This window comes from Anser brachyrhynchus (genome assembly GCF_964034855.1).
Source record: "Anser brachyrhynchus genome assembly, chromosome: Z".
Lineage (NCBI taxonomy): Eukaryota > Metazoa > Chordata > Aves > Anseriformes > Anatidae > Anser > Anser brachyrhynchus.
The window spans coordinates 11208389-11227137 of NC_137697.1; the positions used below are offsets into that span (position 1 = coordinate 11208389).

The 18749-nt window shown below is 42.6% G+C and overlaps 1 long non-coding RNA gene across 1 annotated transcript; it reads right to left on the reverse strand.

Moving 5' to 3' along the window:
• Positions 1–1682: 1682 nt before the first annotated feature.
• LOC308186122 lies at positions 1683–17922 on the reverse strand. The gene is made up of 3 exons (XR_013943917.1): positions 17899–17922; positions 10363–10768; positions 1683–1823 (listed from the first exon to the last, which is right to left on the reverse strand). It is a non-coding gene; the product is annotated as an uncharacterized lncRNA (long non-coding RNA).
• Positions 17923–18749: the final 827 nt, after the last annotated feature.

Here is an 18749-nt window from a genome sequence, read left to right on the forward strand (position 1 = left end):
ATATCACACACTGTCTTTTAAAATAGGTCCAGTAAAGGCAAATATTTTAATAGCATTCGAGTTGCAGATCCGGCTGGGTCTTACAACACTCGTGACATTGTAGTAATTGCAGTTATTAAAAACTACAAAAATACATTTAGACTCCACTTTGCTGCTTTTCTGAATATGTTGAATATCCCCGATAAAACAGACATGGAAATTAGAGTACAGTCAGTGTTATACCAGTCTCAATATTTAGGGTACACTCCATAGGCTCAAAAGCTACTGGTTGCATCGGTGAGAAAGCTACGAGGAGCTAAGATGCCATCACAGACCCACCTGGATGGGGACTCAAGAGGGAAGCATGAAGATAAAATCTGGAATCAATAGCAGAGCACAAGGAATAAAGGGAACAGAGCTGCTGGGAATCGATAACACAGTGTAATATATTTCAGTGTTCTTGGTGCTCTGCTAGCCTGGGCCCATGAGGTTTGGATTCCGTTTAATACACAAGACACCAACACACTGCTGTACAAGGCAGTCGGCAGGAAGAGCTCCTGTGCATGCCCAGCCAGAAAAAAAAACTGCAACTCCTGCTCCTGGCAGCCTGCTTCCTACATGTCATCATGGCAGGCAGAGGATGGAGCTGTGCCAGTATAAGCAGTGTACACAGTATTCCCTAGAAACTGCAGGAAGCGTTGCCTCATCCCTGTTAGGGCACCGTTGGCTTATCAGAGATGATAATTATGTTTCTTGTTTTCTCTTATCTGCTTCGGAAGGAGTTTCTTTCATCACTGATGTGTCTGTGGGAGTGTGCTACCTGTTCTCTAGTGGCCTTGCTATAGATGTTCCTCTTCTTCTTTAGGGAACTCAGAAGAGGCTGCTTCTATCTACTGTCATCTGCCTTGCATCCTCCCATGTCTGCAGTATAGTTAGACATAAGAATTACAGAACAAATACAGGAGATAACTCTGAGGAGCTAATTCATCAAATGCCATGAAGAAGGGGGAATTAAATGCACAACGTCAATCGAGATTATCTTTTCTGCATAGCTTTGGATGCCGCATGCCGAGTCCGATGACCAGGCTTGGTTCAATGGTATTCTGGTATTTCCAGCGATAATAATGGCTGAGAGCAGAGTGTTTGGAGTAGGCAAAAGATCCATGGTTTTGGCCAACACTAAACTAGGATCTAGAAATGTATCTGTAAAATCACATAGGAAAAAAAATAGAAAAAAGTCCAGGTTTGTGACTAGAAGAGTAGAAAAAAAAGGCAGCAGCACAATGTTATTGCACAAAAATGATTGCAAAGAGGGAAGAAATGGAGCAAAGATTGGGAGTGGGATAAATAGAACAATGAGAAGGATTGTTGGCATGTTAAATAGAAATCACAGGGAGGTAGCTGTGAAAGCAGTGTGAGAAACAGGGGGATTTAAGTATATCCATAAATCAAGGAGGTACAGCAGAGCACATGCTACAAGACATTGTCAGGAACATCGAGTCATTTTGTTGGTAATTGGCCCAGCATCATCGTTGTATACAGGTGATGATTTTTGCCACTGCTGTCTCTAGAACATAGATATTTGGAAGGTTATTTTAATGCTATAGTCATCCTTCATTGGTGTAGTTTGGTGTCTGTTCAGAGTGCTGTATGCCACAGGTATCTTCATCATGGGACTTGCTTCATCATGTTACTGCTGCTTCTCTCTTTTTTTATTGCTTTTGCTTCTTCTGTGTTTTCTACCATGAGCTTTTTTCCCAGCAATCTTGTGCTTCTTCTTCATCCATTTTTTAACTCTTCTAATCTGTGGGCTCACACAGAACTTTCTGTCTCCTACGTAGAGACTGCCAGAGCAGAAATCAGTTGTCAAAGAAAAAAATGAAGAATGAATAAATAAATAAATAAATAAATAAATATCATACTTATCATTCACCTACAAAAGCATCAAGAAATATGTTTAATCTTATATTTCGTAGCATGTCCATTTCCTTTTGTCTGTTTTCAGATATGGTAACTGCTAATACCGAAGGTTTACATGAATACACTTTCCTCCAAAGTCTGAAAAAACTTTCCTGCTTCAGTCATTCTGAAGAGAACCACAGTGCAAAACTCTACATTTCTATTGCCAAAAAAGTAAGTAGATTATTATTACTATTGTTGTGGTCATCATGGAAATGGTCTAGAAATGAAAAATTTCCAGTATTACATACAAATTTGTCAGTTTAAGCCAAACATTGTAATATTGTACCAGCCAAAATAATAATAATAAAAAATTAAAATAATTGAAATTGCTAAATTGCTTATGTGCAAAAGTAAAGCCAACTAGTGAGTTTAGGCAGGGTTTGCAGGGGATCAAGAATTGGAATAAAAAAATAATAAATCAGAGAACCCTGAGGTGCCTAAGTCCTTTTTCAATGGTGAAAATAAAGCACGTGTCAAAGTTAGTGCAGGCTGAATAAAGATCAATATTTTTATTGAAAGGAAATTCAATTTTAGCAGCCTTAAGTTCAAACAGCACAACAAAGGACAATTCTTAGATCACACACAATCTTATGTTTCAATGAATTTCTGTAAGCAAACTAAGATTCTACTTGTTAAAATGATGCCTAATATGTTTCAATTTGACAGTACCCCTCTCACAGTGAAGCACCCAAAACATTTCTTACATAACAGCTTCTAGGTGACACAGGCCATCAGCTTTCTGGATTTCAAACCTCTCCACTCTTGGGAGAATTCCTTTGGGAATTTCATCTGAAATTTTCGTGCAACAGTTAAAGGCCCCAGGAAACAAAGCTAAAAAGAGTAATAACAAAGTTAGAAATGGCTTAGACATGAGGGGACAACCCATAGCTTAACTTCACAGAATCACAGACTGGTTGAGGTTGAGAGGGACTTCCTGAGATCATCTAGCCCAGCTTCCCTGCTGAAGCAGCATCATCTAGAGCAGGTTGCCCAGGACTGTGTTCAGTTGAGCTCTCAGCATCTCCACAAATGGAGACTCCACAACCTCTCTGGGAAACCTCTTCCAGTGTCTGACCACCCTCACAGCAAAAAATGTTTTCTTGCATTCTTGCTTTTTACCCTCCTCTCTCGTCCTAAGATCTTGAATCAGCCTCATTATCGTTTGTCTTTGAAATTATTAATGCTATTGATGGATTTTGTGTTTTCTTTTTCCCCTGGGGCTTGTGGGTTCATGACTGAATATGTCTCTGCTAGGGAATGATCTCCTGCAGATTTTTTCCTGCTTGATAAACACCATCTTAAAATTAAAAAAAAAAAAAAAAAGTGATTAGAGGTTAAAAATCAGATCCTAACCCAAGAATTTTTGGTAACAAATAGTAACACTTTAATGTTTGTTTTTCTTCATCACTAACACAGAAATACACCTTCTAAAAGGGATTCCCTTTGAGAGTTCAAGGACAAGGCGAGCTATGTGGTTGAGGGATTTATCTCGGATGTGAGAGTCTTGGGATCAAAACCATGCTTCAAAGTGAGCACAACAAGGACTTCTCTGTCCCAGCCAGTGAATCAATCTGTGTACGGTAGGGAAGGAATCTTCCTATTTGATTTTATTTTTTTCCTGGCCATGAAAAGAGTCATGCTGTTTCTTAAGTAACCATTCAGCCTTGGAGTGCAGGAGTCAAAGAGCAAAAAAGATAGAAATAAGAATAAGCGAGAGAATCCATTTTCAATGGTTGCTGTAAACAAGAAAATAGAAGTCTCTTTACAAAATTTCCCCTAAGAAGACTGTGTGACCTGGTTCTCACAAGAAATCTCTCTGAGAGCTAGAATAACAGAGCATGCTGGCAGAGCTGCAGCAGTGAGCTAAAGCAGCTAGCAGTATAGCAAAATTGACCAAAGGCCAGTCACGCTACCTGCTACAGCTTGCAGGAGGTTTTTGTACCCAGTGGGGTAGCTGACAGAGCCCTGGGACTGCACAGTCATAAAGGAGGGTGAAAGGCACCAGCTGCTCTGGTAGTTGCCTCCTCGGCAACCCAGAGAGGAAGGCTATAAATAATTGTATGGTGCAAAAGGATTAATTAAGTATTGTATGTTACATGTATTATTTCCCTGATGTCCTTTTCTTTTCTCTCTTGAGAAGAGAGAAAACAGCATACTGTTCATGAAGCCAATTAATTCATGTTTGCAAAAGGGAATTCAACTCACAGAGCACCACTAAGTTTAATTTTTTCTGAGGGTTTATGACTGTTAGTGACTGAAGTATGAACGTTCATTGTTGCCAGTCGGCTCCTTGCAGAAAAATTACACAGGAAAAAAAGCTCAGGGAAGGGTAATTGTATCTTGAACGTTATCTGAGGTCTAGTCCTGTGCTTCTCTGGGGTCTAGTAAACTAAAAGACTTGCAAGGCCAGCACCGCCAGCCTCAGGCAGAATCACCAGATACTACAGAAGGTTTTAGCGTGAGGCAGCTGTCTCCTGAACTTGTACTCGGCTGTCACTTGCTTTGTTCCCTTGATCTGGATTGTATTGAACTGTCCTTTGCACACTTTATAACTGAAAATTAATAAATTATTTTTGATGTACTTTAATAGCTGTATAAGCTGTATAAATATACGAGGAAATTAAAGCAAAATTAGCAAAATTAATTGCTAATTAAAATTAGCAATTTTAGAATGAATTCAGTTACCTGATGCTCAGTCGATCTTTGAACTGGAGCATTAATCCTCTCTAAATCATGCAGCTATGCAAAAAAGTATGCCTCTACATATGAGAACACACAACAGACTCCAATGAAACTGGTGAATACACTGACAGAAAACAGACTGAAATTTTGTAGTAGAGTGTGAATGAGGTGGTGCTTATTTCCCTTTCTTACAGAGACTGAGAACCTATTAGTAACTTTTTGTTGGAGGCGTGTGCTTAGAGAGGCAGTCTTGCTTTCATAGGCGTGTATGGGTGTTGACCCTGAGGAACTCCAGTCTGCACTAACTTCACTGCTTTTCAACAAAAAATAAGCTATCGCTTTTAAATAAAATTTGATTTTTTGTTGTTGTTCTGTACATGCATGTACAGTTACAATATGGCAAATAGAAATTAATTAGAATTTAATAGAAATTAAATTTAATAGAAATTAAAGAACAGTCAGGGCAGTGAGTCAAGGAACTTCTGTATTTCCCCCGAGCCCCAGAAGAAGGGACCTGTTGTCCTGGAGCACTGGGATGAGTTATTAACATAACTGTGCTCTGATCCCATAAGTGGGAAGGAACTAGGTGGTAATAAGCAAAGCTAATGAATTCAGCCCAACCCAATACCAGAAATATGTTTGGGTTTCAGCAATTAGGTCAGGCTCATTAGTTGTAATCACTGGTCCACACAGTGGTTAAAAGAAAAGAACTGCGGTTTTACACACGGATGTTGGCCTGGCCTTTTATTGCCCTTTGTCACTCTAAGAGATTTTTCCAGTGCTGGCCATTTCACTTGTCTCTGTGGCCCAGTGACACAATGAGAAATCCACGGCTGCTTACCAAAAACTGTTTAGACCTGTTGTGTGACAGTGAGCCTCTTTAATGAGGACACTAAAGGAGCAGCTGACAGGATCAACGAGCTTAGCAATCATCTCAAGACAGGTCCACTCAGGGATTGCTCTGCTGTAATTTCAGCAGGTGGTATTACTTGCTTTGGTATTTATTCCTTGGGAACAATCACCTGGGAAAGATCCACTGCTATTTAAATGTTTTGTGTCCTATTTTTGGGTGGCCTCTACTACTTCAAATCTTGCAGGAAATTCCACTGGTGCAAGTTAAGCACTCTTGCAGAGGGCGAACAAGAGTAACTGGAAAACACCCTCACTCACCCAACCTTCTCTCTCAAGGATGCCTAGAAAGGACCTCCTTTTTGGATGCATGCTTTGCCTTTGCGGCTTGTGGAATACACTATTACTATTCTTTTTATTATGCTGGATTTATTTAACATGCTATGTATAGCTTTACCAACTTCAGAAGAAGTGGAGAGAAAGGACAGCCTTGCATTGGCTTCCATATCTTATCCTCTACCCAGCCAAACTCAGTATGTAGAAAAGTTTTTCATCATTTCTGCTTTGCTTTCTTTGGTCATCATTCTCAAATTCGAGAGCCACATGATTAGCAGTTGAAGAAGGCCATGTCATCTAGAGTTCAGGCAAGAAATGTTAAAAGCAGTTACTGCTTCCTGCTCAGTTTCTGGAGCAGCCATGAACACTTCACTCTTTCTCCAGTTTTGGGTTGATTACCCTAGATTTTCTTTCCCATTTACAGGAACTGTAGTGCCTGGTGAAGGGACCTCCTGTGGAATACAGCAGCAGTAGCAGATAGCTATTCTGCTGGTCTCTGACTGCCGTTTTTAGGCAGACAGGGCTAGATAAATATTCCCCTGTGGGTAGACACTGGGAGAAACACAGCAGCCACTGGCTCAGCCAGGCTCTTCTGTAGGAAATTTATCACAGCAGGACAGGTCATTGTCTCATATTTTAGCTGAAGGGGACCAGGTGGAGAAAAAAGAGGAATCACAGAATCACAGGACTGTAGGGGTTGGAAGGGACCTCAAGAGATCATCGGGTCCAACCCCCCGGCCAAAGCAGGTTCCCTAGAGCAGGCTGCCCGGATAGGCGTCCAGGCGGGCCTTGAATATCTCCAGAGAAGGAGACTCCACAACCTCCCCGGGCAGCCTGTTAAGGAGATGAAGGCACACAGAAATAGATAGCGAGTGATGGAGCCATGGCATTCCCCACCCCTGCACCTTTTTGCTCCTTTTAACCAAGCACAATAGAAATACTGGGCTGTAGGTGGGAACAGTGGGAAAGACATTTTTGGTCCCCGTCTCAAATACCCGATAGGTAGGTCTTGCATTTACACAGATCAAGGGAGTCCAGCAAAGATGCACACAGTTATTAAGCAGAATGGGCTCTCCCAACAAACCCTGTGTTCAGACAGACAGCTTATCTTGCATGGTGAAATCCGGGAACCTGGGGCTCTTTCTGTGTCTAAACTGAAATGTGAGATCTGCTGCTAAAGTGTCTCAAATTCATCGTGCGTTGATGCAGCCCTGCACTGATTGCACAACTTCGGCACTGCTGGGATTATCAGCAGCAGTCATCAGTGTTTCCTAATGGAATTCTTTTGTGGTTACAAAGTAGGCTTTGTACATATGCACAAAAAGCCCTTGCATTGATTAACTGGATTAATGTCTTGATTAGTCAGACTATGATAAGTATTAAAACACTCTAGTCTCAGTACAGCGATTCCCGTAGATAAATTTCCCACCTTAATCCAGTGCTGTTGATTTATGACCATCGAATCCAGGCTCTGCCCTTGGAAGGAAGATTTATCTCAGAACACGTACACTTTATACTAACTGCTGTAAGGCAGATCATTTAGTACCCGTTTGCTAATGAAGCTGCCAGAAAACGTTTCTTTCATCTAAAACAAACTTGGGGCTGCTTTAAGAGTTCAGTACCTTAAAGCATGTCTTTTTAGCTTGACACAAAGTAGGTCAGTAACTATTTCATTATGAAGAAGGCTCTGAGCCTGCTTGGCAGGTGAACAAAGCAGGTTGCTAGAATCCTTGGCAAACACAGCGTAGTTGTACTCTGTTAAAACACGGAGGTTGCTCAACAGCTGGAGTTGAGAGGGGAACTCAGATGCTGAACTGTGCCTTATTAAACCTTTCCTTCATCTAGGTTGTATGAGAATACACAAACCTGAAGCATAGAACTGAAAAAGAGACAAAGAAAAGATTTAGAAGGGATTCTAAGCTATATCTGCTAAAGTGGTGAAAATAACGTTTAATAAAATATAAATCATAATATATAATTTTCTGGCCTAGAATAAATATAAATGAAGTTATTTAGTGATGCCTTTTCTGCTCTGCTATGAGGACCGCTGTTGATACAGACAGTTTCAAGCCAGGAGGGCTAACTGGAGACTGACAGATGGGTGTGCCATACAGGCCATGATTTGCAGATGTGTCTTGGTCCGTCAAATCACCATCAGTTTGCAAGCTTTCTATTCCCATGCAGCATCCTTGATGCAGGCTGAAAATTGGCAAAGTGCACTCTGAAAATTGGCAAGCAGTATGTTTCTGACCAGATACTGGTGTGGTCAAACAAACACTATTATCCAGTGCCTAACCAGAAGGTGAAATTTCTACTTTTCTTAGCAAATAAAAAAAAAACATGTAATGTCTTGCACATTGCAATGCAACAAGAAGTTGTCATATTAACACATATCTCTTATTTTTCTATGAAGCAATGCAGTTTAATAAGAAGAAACCCATCTCCCACACTGCACAGATGACCCTCATGCTGACCGGACTGGCGTTACTAGAATAACTTGACTGGGATAACTACAGCTAACTGCATCAGGAATACCCAGACAGTCTTATTTACGTGTTATTCCAACATTTATTTAGCACTTAGCATTTAGCACTTGTTCTGGATGCTTTTATTATGCAAGAATTATCAAGTTTCTGTCTTCATGTCTTCAAAATTAAATATATGTAGGAGTTTTCAAAAGAGAACTGTCTTCTCAAATTGAAATTCGGATCAACCACCTTTGAAATAAGTTTCCTTGTCCAACCTGCTGCTTAGCCCCTCATGCACTGCCACAGCAGGTGTGACAGTGTCTGGCACTGTAAAACCATGATGCTGAAAGCAATGAGTGGATAGAAGAATATCCTGTTTGTTTTTTTGTTTGTTTGTTTGTTTTCAAAGCAAATTTGACCTTTTTTTTTTCTTTTAATTACTTTAAGGGAAAAAATAAAATATAAATAATAATAATAATAATAATAATAATAAAACACCTTCCTGGAAACCCTTCCTGCCACACTTCAAAACAGCCTTGCTCTGCTTATTTTCTGGCACTGCCTGGCAGAAACGTTCCTGCCTGTGGCTGGGTGTAGTTTGGCCACCAGATGGCTTACCTGGCGTCAGTTCAACAGCTGCCAATCCACAGCTACGAGCAAAGGAAACTTTTGTAATTCGGTATGTAGCAGCCCAAAATTTATTCATGTCTCTGTACCGTGCCACTGAAATGAACAGATGCATAATGGCCAGCCTAACTAAGCAGCCTAACGCGAGTGCTGGTTCAGATGAGGGTAGGGTGTGCCCGTGCCCATACAACCAGATGCAGTTCTGCCTTTTTTATTGCGGGCTCTGCTGTTTGAATGTTGTTGTTAAATGTGGAACATGTTTGTGTAAGGAAAATTAGGCGATGAAGGTATTTCCCCTGTGCCAGGTAGTTCAGTATGAAAGAATGAGCGTTAAGAAAACCTTTACTTTGACCTGTGTCTGTGTGTACATGCCATAGCTGTTGTGCAAGACCTTGCTGACTGGCCAGATCATAAATCTAATGGAAAGGAACTCACACAATCTTCTCAGGCCAGCAGTTGCAGTGGCCATTTTAATGGGACAAAACGTTAAGGCACATTTTGTCCATGTGTTCTCTAAATCACCAGGGAACTCTGCATTTCCTACTCCTACTGTAACCAGTGGAAAATGGGGAAAGTGCAAGTGATATTTGCAAGAAATTGCAAAGATTGATGTTTTCCATAATTTGAGTCATCTTCTCTGAGAACACGACTTATTTTACACTAGCAAATTACAAAAAAACACTTTGAATTCAAGCACAGCACTGGCTAATCTGTTATGAAAGTTATTTTGATGGGAATACAGGAGGAAAAAAGCAAGCATTAGGAGATCTCATGGAGCCTTGAGATGCACAGTGAATGCGAAGCAAAGCTGTGAAAACCCCTTCGCTGCGTATGAGAAATTGGTTACGTGAAGTATGTCCTTATAAGCATTTTGAAATCTTTGCCATCCAGGACATGTGAACATAAAACGAAAAAGAACAAGTGATTTTCTAGCATATTGCCTCTCAAGAAGCTCAGAAAGTACGAAAGCACAGCTGAACTAGAGAGATCCCTTTAAACAAACAGTAAAATTTTATTACGTGTTCTGTCGGAAATTACTGCTTTAACGGTCTTACACCTTCAGCAATGAAAATTTCTCAGCTACAGTGTTCCTGACAATATTTGCTATGATAAATTACCCACACGGCTTTTCCTTGTTTAAGCCATTTTGCAGAACGACAAAGTCCCCACATCAGTTAAGGGTAACACGAAGGAATGCTCAGGTGAAACTAATTCCACTGAAACAAACTCCAGTTGTTCTACACGGGTTAGGAGAGCCAGCTTTCAGTTTTAAAACCTTCCTATGCTACAGCACAGACCTTTAAGCTATCATCTTTGATCCCTTGCAGAGCTGCAGAGGCTTAAGGAGACACAATTCCAGGTAGACACGCCTTGTGATTTTTTTTTTTCTTTTCATTTTTTTTCCTTCTACTTTTAGGAAATTAAAACATAGAAACAGATAAACTGCAGTTGTACTTACTCTCAGACGTCTGACTGACCGCGACTGTTAGGAGAGCAAGAACAGTGACTAAGTTCACATCCATTCCTCCCAGGAGCCGAGGTGCGCTGAGGGAGCCGGCTGTGAGTTACAGGAAATATCGTGTGGCCCGACCTCCCGGCTGCTGGGGAAGAACGTGATTGCCAGCCCCACCCTGGGCAGCAGCTCGAAGTCGGCTCTGTCCTGTACGGCACGGCGGGCTTCAGCAGGACTCCCCTTCTTACCTCTTCTTATCTTCGTACGTGCACACGGGGAAGTCTCGGCCCGGTGGGAGAGGAGGCTCTGCTTATGCGGCAGCACCAAGGCCGCTCTGCCTCACCGTTGCATCCTCCGAGCCCTCCTCGCTGAGGAGGCTTTTCAGCAGTAGAAGTGCTGCATATAGAAATGCCTCGGAAACAAACATTTGCAGGATTAAGTCAGGAGGACAAAAACAAACCAAGCATCTTTGTTATTAGATATTGCCTCTGTGTGAAAGCTAAACATGCGACCACACAGGCCAAACCCGCTGCACTGTAAACAGGCTCAGCCCCAAAGAGCCACTTGCCGTGCACCAGCTTTGTGTTCGAGTGTCGTGTTTTCAGCTGGTGAAAGACCCTAAACAAGGGCTGTGTTATTTAGCACGCCTTAGCCCCTTTCTGACCTGCTGGTAGGGCAGCAGCCATGCTGTTCGTGAAAGAGACTGGAACGTTTTTTGGCAAAAGACAGCTGGGAATGGTATATCCCTGGTATATACCCCTCCATTTTCTCATAACTCTCATTTCTGCAGCCATGTCGATAATTTTCTGTGATATTAGAGGAACACTCAGTCTGAACAAATGCATGGCTTTCCATGAGAAAAAAAAAAAAAAGTTGTGTATTTGGAGGCTGATAATATCTGTAATTCTTCTGTGAGTGGCATCAAAAAGGGTTTTCCTGACTCATGCAGGGGAAAACTCTGGGGAAAATAACACCTGAAATTTCCTGCTACACATGACATAGGTCACAGGTTCACATTTTCTAATGCCTGGAAATATTACCGCGTGGTATCTGCCTGAACTGAGCACAGCAACAGCAGCAGGTGGTTTCCATATTTTGCCACCCTCCACCACTGCCAGTGCCATGCAGGCTGTCTGCTGGGACCTTTTCTAAGACCGAACTAGAAAAATCAGCTCAGGAAGTCCATGACTCTTCAGCCAGGCTCACCTTTGCTCTGGCTCATTACAACAGTTCTTACCATTCCTAAATTTCCAGAGCACAAGATATAAGAAATTGCTAACCTCAGTGACTTTAATCTATGCTTGCACTGTCCCAACACCAGTTTTACAGTTCAGCCTCATAATAAATTACTATCGTGCGATCAAACTGACCGGCTATTACAGCTTTACTTCGTAGCTCTTGGTTCCTGCTTGACACTGTTATCTACCAGGATAAGAGAATAAGGCACCTGCAGAGTACTACACATTCAAATGAGGCTCTACTGTGTTAAGAGGAGAAGATAATGTGTGCCACTTCACGTATGATTTCGGGGAAGTCGTTTGTGTTGAAATCAACAAGCTGACTCATTGCTGGCATTTAATTACAGTGAAAAATCTGTTAAAAAGTCTAAACTGCCACTACCAAAGCTAAGACAGCTCTCAGTGCCTTAATTAATATGAACTTAGGTAAGGACAAGACTATTAGCAGCATTAATGTACTTCAACGTAGCACAAAGAGGAATAGTCTAAATAAAAAAAGTGTTACTGAAGTAACGTGCTAAAGAAATGGCTTCCGTCAGTACTAATTGGGTTTTGTCTCCTCGACACTGCAGAACTGGGTGCTTTGTGTCCCGGAGGATACTGACACTAAGTAGTTTGCTCTGACAAATGCTTCGCATGGGATCTCCAGATGCAGTTTTAAACACCTGGTACAGATTGCAAAAGTTTCAGTCCAGTAAGAGTAAGGAGTGTGCCAAGCTGTAGCAGTGATGGGGTGGGAGAAGGAACCAAAGCACCCTGCACAAGAAATGCAGAGTGTTCCCAGGTGGCTGCTCAGACACACACACACACATATCCTGTGTCACACAAACACAGAACAAACACGGATACCTGCAGGCATTCATTTCTCTGCTGCTGACAAAATGCTGTGGCATGCTGAATACAACTCACTTCTTCAGTCAGATTACTCGATTTTAGCTCAAGTTTAACATCTTCTGTGCCTTCGGAGTTCACAGTGACATTCACAGCTCCAGAACAAAATAAATGCATGTTCACTTCAATGGGAAAGTACAGCAAGGAAATGATTATTATGGCAGACCCGGAACATGATTTCCACTTTATGGAGGCTGTGTAATGTGCCAATAATTTAGAATGTCAAACCTATTAGAACAGGGCAAAATGTAAACTGAGAAAATAACTCCATTTTATGACATTGAGAAATTCAAAATAAAAAGTAAAGCCAGGAAACAATAGCAAATATTGTGCTATGACTCCGCTTAAACATACAGGCAGCCGTCCAACATACAAAGAAAGAACAAGTTAGCCAGAAATTCTTTTCCCAGAATTGCACTGACATAGTTGACAATGGCATTAGTTGCAATTATGGCTGGAGGAACGTGAAGGCTTTTATTGACATATTGGCCTGGACTGAATTCAAACCTCAAATGAAAGCTCTAACCTGCAGGCAGAAATATTGCAAGTGAGAAGGTAGTCATTCCTCTGCCCTGAGAAACAAGGCAAATTCTTCCTTTAGCCATTTTTAAAGTTCTGTCTTGATTTTTTTCTACTTTAACTGATGGAAAAGCTACATCTGAGAGCAAAGCCTTTAATTTTTTGAGCAGAGGACTGTGACTTTCTCTATGCTAAAAGGCACTGTAAATGCACTGTGTCTCACACCTTTCTCCAATTACACAAGCACAGGAAGGCGTAAACTGCCCTTCTTTAACCCCCTCCTTGCCCTTGAACAGCTTTCTGCAGTGAAAGGTACGGCACGGGGAACAGTAGCCACATGCTTCTGCCCTGCCCGTGTACCTGCACCCCAAACCAAGAAGTTCTGTGCAGCACACATGAGGAAACCGAGGCTTGAGAGCCTTCAAGTCTCTGGAGCCAAACTTCCAACAGAAGTGCTGATTACTGGTGAAGAACAAAACCACCAATTCCGCTTGTTAAGTCAGGATAAATCGTGTTAAAACAACTTTGGATCATTGCTGTCTTCAGCAAGACTTAATTTGAGCCTTTGCTCTTGGCTTACTGGTAGATGTAACGGACTTCTCTGTTACTTCGCTTCCCATTACTCTGCTAAGGCACACAATAATCAACTTGCAATAACTATTCTATTTTTTTTTCCTTGAATGGCCTAAATCATGAATGAACAGTGGGTATAATTTACAATTATACTTTGCACTTTCTAGAGATGTCTCCAATTGTTTGTGTGGGTAACAAAACCCCAAGCCATGATCTCTTCAGACATCCCCTATTCTAGACAACACCTTACACAGGCGGAAGGAAGAGAGGCACCTTGAGGAGGCACTGGAGCACCCACGTCCCTTCCTGCTGGCCGATGTCCCCGCAGGCAGACGATGCTGCCGTGGCTCCCTCTTCACTGCCCAGCTGGGGCTCAGGACCCCGTGCAGCAGTTGCAGCCCCGGCGGGGGGGAGATGAGGGCACTTGTCCCAGCCTCTGCTATTGCCTGGCACCTAGGGGTGAGGGCCTGAGCCTGGATCTCCTGCCCCCTCAGCGGGCCTCCTGACCGTTAGGTTGCTACAGACTGGGGTGGAAGCGGAGCTCAGCGGAATAATGCAGGCTTTTGTGCTGGGGAGGAGGCTTCAGGCTCTCCGCACCAGGAAGACGAAGGTGTGGTGCCAGCTCTGTCTCCAGTGCCAAAAGTGCAGAGAAACACCTCCTTTTTTCTACTGTCTGCTTCAATAAGATGTCCTTTACAGGTATTGCATCTGCAGCAGCTGACCCCCACAGACACTATGCAACAGCCAGGCACTTACCTGCAGGTGGCTTTACTGGATTTTAGCTCTTACTGTGGTAACATCTCTCTTCCCCAATGGAAATAGCACAGAGAAAGCATGAGCAGAGTCCAGGATTCACCTCACAAACTTTCTTTAGAACTGCCAGAGTGCATCATTGCCAGTGGACTGGATGGCTTGGCTGCCAGCAGAGTGTTTCCATCATCTGGGATGTCCAAATTAAAGCCCTTTCCATATCTCCAATGTGACGTTAAAAGTTGCCATACCGTTATGGAGGTTGAGAAAAAGAACCTATTTCACTGGGAAAATGGACAGAGGGAGAAACAGAAGATGTTATTAATCTCCCAGGTCGGGGCGGGGGGGGGGGGGCGGGGAAGTGCAAAGTAAGCCCTTAGGAAGTTGTGGAAGTTGTGAAGTCCCTTTCTCAGGCTAACAGCTATAACACTTCCCCTCTCAACCTCTCCACCCTTTACAAGCCAGTTTTACTGCAGAGGAAGACCATGTGAGAGAGGCTCTGAGAGGACCTGCATGCACTAAAAAGAAAGGAGAGTGGAGGTTTTCCATGGCTGGCTGCTGCTTTATTCAGGTGATAACCCGATGCTGAGATATAAAACAGGAAATAAGAATATTGGAATTTGTGTTTCTTAATAGAACAAAGACCAACAATTCTGCATGCTTTCCTGTCCTGGTTCCAGTTAGGACAGAGTTAATTTTCCTCCTAGTAGCTGGTAGGGTGCTATGTTTTGGATTAGGATGAGAAGAGCACTGATAACATGCTGATGTTTTAATTGTTGCAGAGCAGTGCTTACACCAGGCCAAGGACTTTTCGGCTTCTCGCTCTGTCCTGCCAGCGAGCAGGCTGGGGGTGCAGCAGGAGCTGGGAGGGGACAGACCCAGGACAGCTGACCCAAACTGGCCAAAGGGGTATTCCATACCATCTGACGTCATGCTAAACAATATATAGGGGTGGCTGGCCGGGGTGGGGGGCCGGCTGCTCGGGGATAGGCTGGGCATCGGTCAGCGGGTGGTGAGCAATTGCATTGTGCATCACTTGTTTCTTACACATTATTATTATTAATACTATTATAATTATCACTATTATTATTATTATTTTTCCTGTCTTAATAAACTGTCTTTATCTCAACTCACAGGCTTCACTTTCCCGTTTCTCTCCCCCATCCCAGAGAGGGAGAGGGGAGGGTGAGCAAAGGGCTGTGTGGTGTTTAGCTGCCGGCCGGGTTAAACCACATTTCCTATTAAAGATCCTTATTTTAAGAGATTTTATTGGCTGCATAGCTTAATAATTCTCTCAAACCAAACCCAAAATATGAAGTTTACATCAGTTGTCCACATACTCTTTTCTCAACTCTGTCTCTCAAAAGACTTCTCATGACAAGGCTGAGTACCAAAGACCAGGTGCTCCTAAGTTTTGTTGGCATTTTTTCCGTCTTAGGCCTTAACTGACTTTTGGACGAGACAGAGTCTGTTAATTTGGATTCTGAAATGCAAAAACCAGACAAACACATGGAAAAACTCACAAACACACCATGGGTGAAAATGCACGCCTGTAGGGCCAGTATCTGACCAGTGGTCTGGTTCAGCATGATGCTTTTTTTCTAACCTGCTTCTCCTGAGCCCAAAAGAGCTTGAGACTGGTTTTCAGAGCATAGATTCTGAACATCTACCTGGATTTCCCTATCTTTTAAACCCCAGCATTGTCTGCATAGAGGCATAACACAAGTGACAAATGTTCAATGGAAACTAATCAAACCAAGTTTAAAAAAAAATAGTTGGTGTTCTTTTCCACAAACATAAATAAATACAGATGTTCTGGTCTTATGTTTTGGCTAAAACATGTTTATGGTCACAAGAGACTTACGCAGGGGCAAACGCAAACATAACCACTGCACGAGGTTATACTAACACAGGGCTGTGAGGAGTACATGACAGACGTTACATCAAAACGTGAGGATCAACAGACTTGCAACACACAATTTTACGGGGAATAAATGTGATTCTCCCTCTTTCCTAACCCAAATTCACCGACTGTTAGTGTGGCTTGTGAAGTCACTATTAACCCTGAACTATGTTCTCTTGCAGCCTTTGTTTGTACCGGGAAATTAAATTTTGCCTTGTAAGCCATCACGCCCACGTTACATCTTCGTTACTGAGCTGGCACCACAGCTTTCGGGCTGCCTCTCATGGTCTCCCTCCTGCCAGGTAACAGAGTCCCTCGCAGCTCTGAGGCCGTGGTGTGCTCTTTAGTCTGGCGTAGTGCGCTTGGTTATTCATTCACAGGATCAAATTCACACTTTTCCTATGCTCAGCATAAGTTTGGAAGCTGGGGAAAAGGAAAAAGAGCTTCACAACTTCGTTTATGCTTCTCACAGACGGAGCGCAGACAGGAGAAGGGAGCTTTGGTGAAGGATCTTCCCTTTCTGAAGGGTGCCCGGGCCCCTGATCGTGGCTTTGTGCAGAGCACAAGCCAGAGTGCTGTGTTTTTACCCCAGGTCCGTGTGTGGATTTCCTCCTAATGCTCGTCCTGCATCAGGAGTTGGTGTAAATGGGGAAAACTCACTGCATCAGGAGCCTTCATCCAAAACACCTGCTTGCCCTGCCTGCTTTGATTTTAATTCCCCCTTCTTATAGAAGGGCACAAAAGAACTTTGGTGCAAAAATCTACTGAAGATTTTTTTTTAAGAGAAATTAAGAAAAAAAATCAACTGTGTGGGGCAAGTTTGGCAGCTCTCTTTCTGCAAGACCAGGTGCATGAGTTTCACAAGTCCAAGGGGCGTGGAAAATGCCAACATTTTGAAAAATATATATATAATTTATGATTTGCAAGTCTATTACTTGAAGCTAAACAAGACCAGGATCATTTCCTCTCTTTTCATTTACATTTTTATAGTTAAATGTTACCTAGAACATGTAAAACAGACTATTTAGATTGGAGACTACTTGGTAAGGGACTGTGTCATTGTTACTCAACAAACAACATAATGAGTGATTGAAACCTTCCTGCACTACCCAGAACAAATACATTATTAATAAGGATGTTGTTAATGATATGCCTGCTTCTGCAGTCCTCACTCACTAATACCAGGAAGAGTTTTGTGTTTTGTTTGCTGGATTTGGCTTTCTTTTTCTTTTTTCTTTTTTTCTTTTTTCTTTTTGAGTCCCACTTAAAGAAACGTGGCCACCACATATTCCTCACTTGCTACAATGGTGATGCTGTTAAATTTGCACAGTGAAGCAAACCCCTCTCCCAGCTAACTAACTGAGGCTGCACAGGGCTGGCAGAATACAATTTGACCCGCAAACTGGAAAGACACACGATCAACTTTGCACTGAAACCCCTCCCAGGTTCCGCTGACCACTGAAAGTCAGGCAAGCAAACATTGCCCCGTGCTGCGTCTCTGTCCTCAGGCACCCCCAGCTGCGGGCTGCCAGCCCCTGGCGTAACGCCGGGGCAAGGATGGGGCCGTGCAGCAGGTAGGGGCTGCCCGCCCTGCCGTGAGCCCTGCTCCCCAAAAAGCCTCACACACGCTCGCCACCATAATCCCTTTGCTCCCTCTTCTCCCATTACCTGATGGTTTCCAGTCCATCAGACACTTGAATGGAACAATGCTGTTGTACGTTTGTATTTACGGACTTGGGGCAGGAAGGAGGTTTACTTTGGCAAGTGAATTTATTGCCTTAGTTCCTCGTCGCTATTCCAAAGCCTGTTTGCTGGCATTGGAAAGTGGTTTGCAATAACCTGTTCTCTTTCTGTAGATCTAAAACCCAAACTGTTTCATCATTTCAGGCCAGCTAGCAGGATGTGACTGGTATATCTTTTAACCATGAAATTCCCTGCTAGAAATTGCCAGGTTTGAAACAAGCTCCTCTCTGGAGCTGTCTTTTTCTTGAAAAACTACATTTCATCCCAGCATTCCCCAATCAGCTCTACTTCTTCAGCTTTGAAGAATTTCTCTTTGAACATACTTATCTGGCCCAGCTTCCCTGTTTGTTTTTGTTTGTTTGTTTTGTTCTGGTTTTTGTTGTTGTTGTTTGTGTTTGTTTTATATATGTATATGTTTTATATACGTATATATATATATATATATATTTAGGCTTAATTAAGGACCTAGTGAGATTAAGTAATGTTTATAAAGCTCTTGGGAGATAAAAGTATCTGTGCTAAACGTTACCAGCAGGTGACTTCTGGAGATAGGAACAGTAGAGGGAAGAAAACAAGTGTCAGGCAAGAAGTTTTGCTTTGATAAGTTGCGAAGGGATGTAACACCTAATAGCATTAAAATGTATTTCGTGCATGTCACGGGACACTTCTGTCCATTGTTTTGATTCTGAAAGCCTAGCAGTTACCTCCTCCAGAAGGCCTGAGTAACACAACAAACCTTACAGCCACTCTCATGGCACAACAAAAAAACAGGTCAG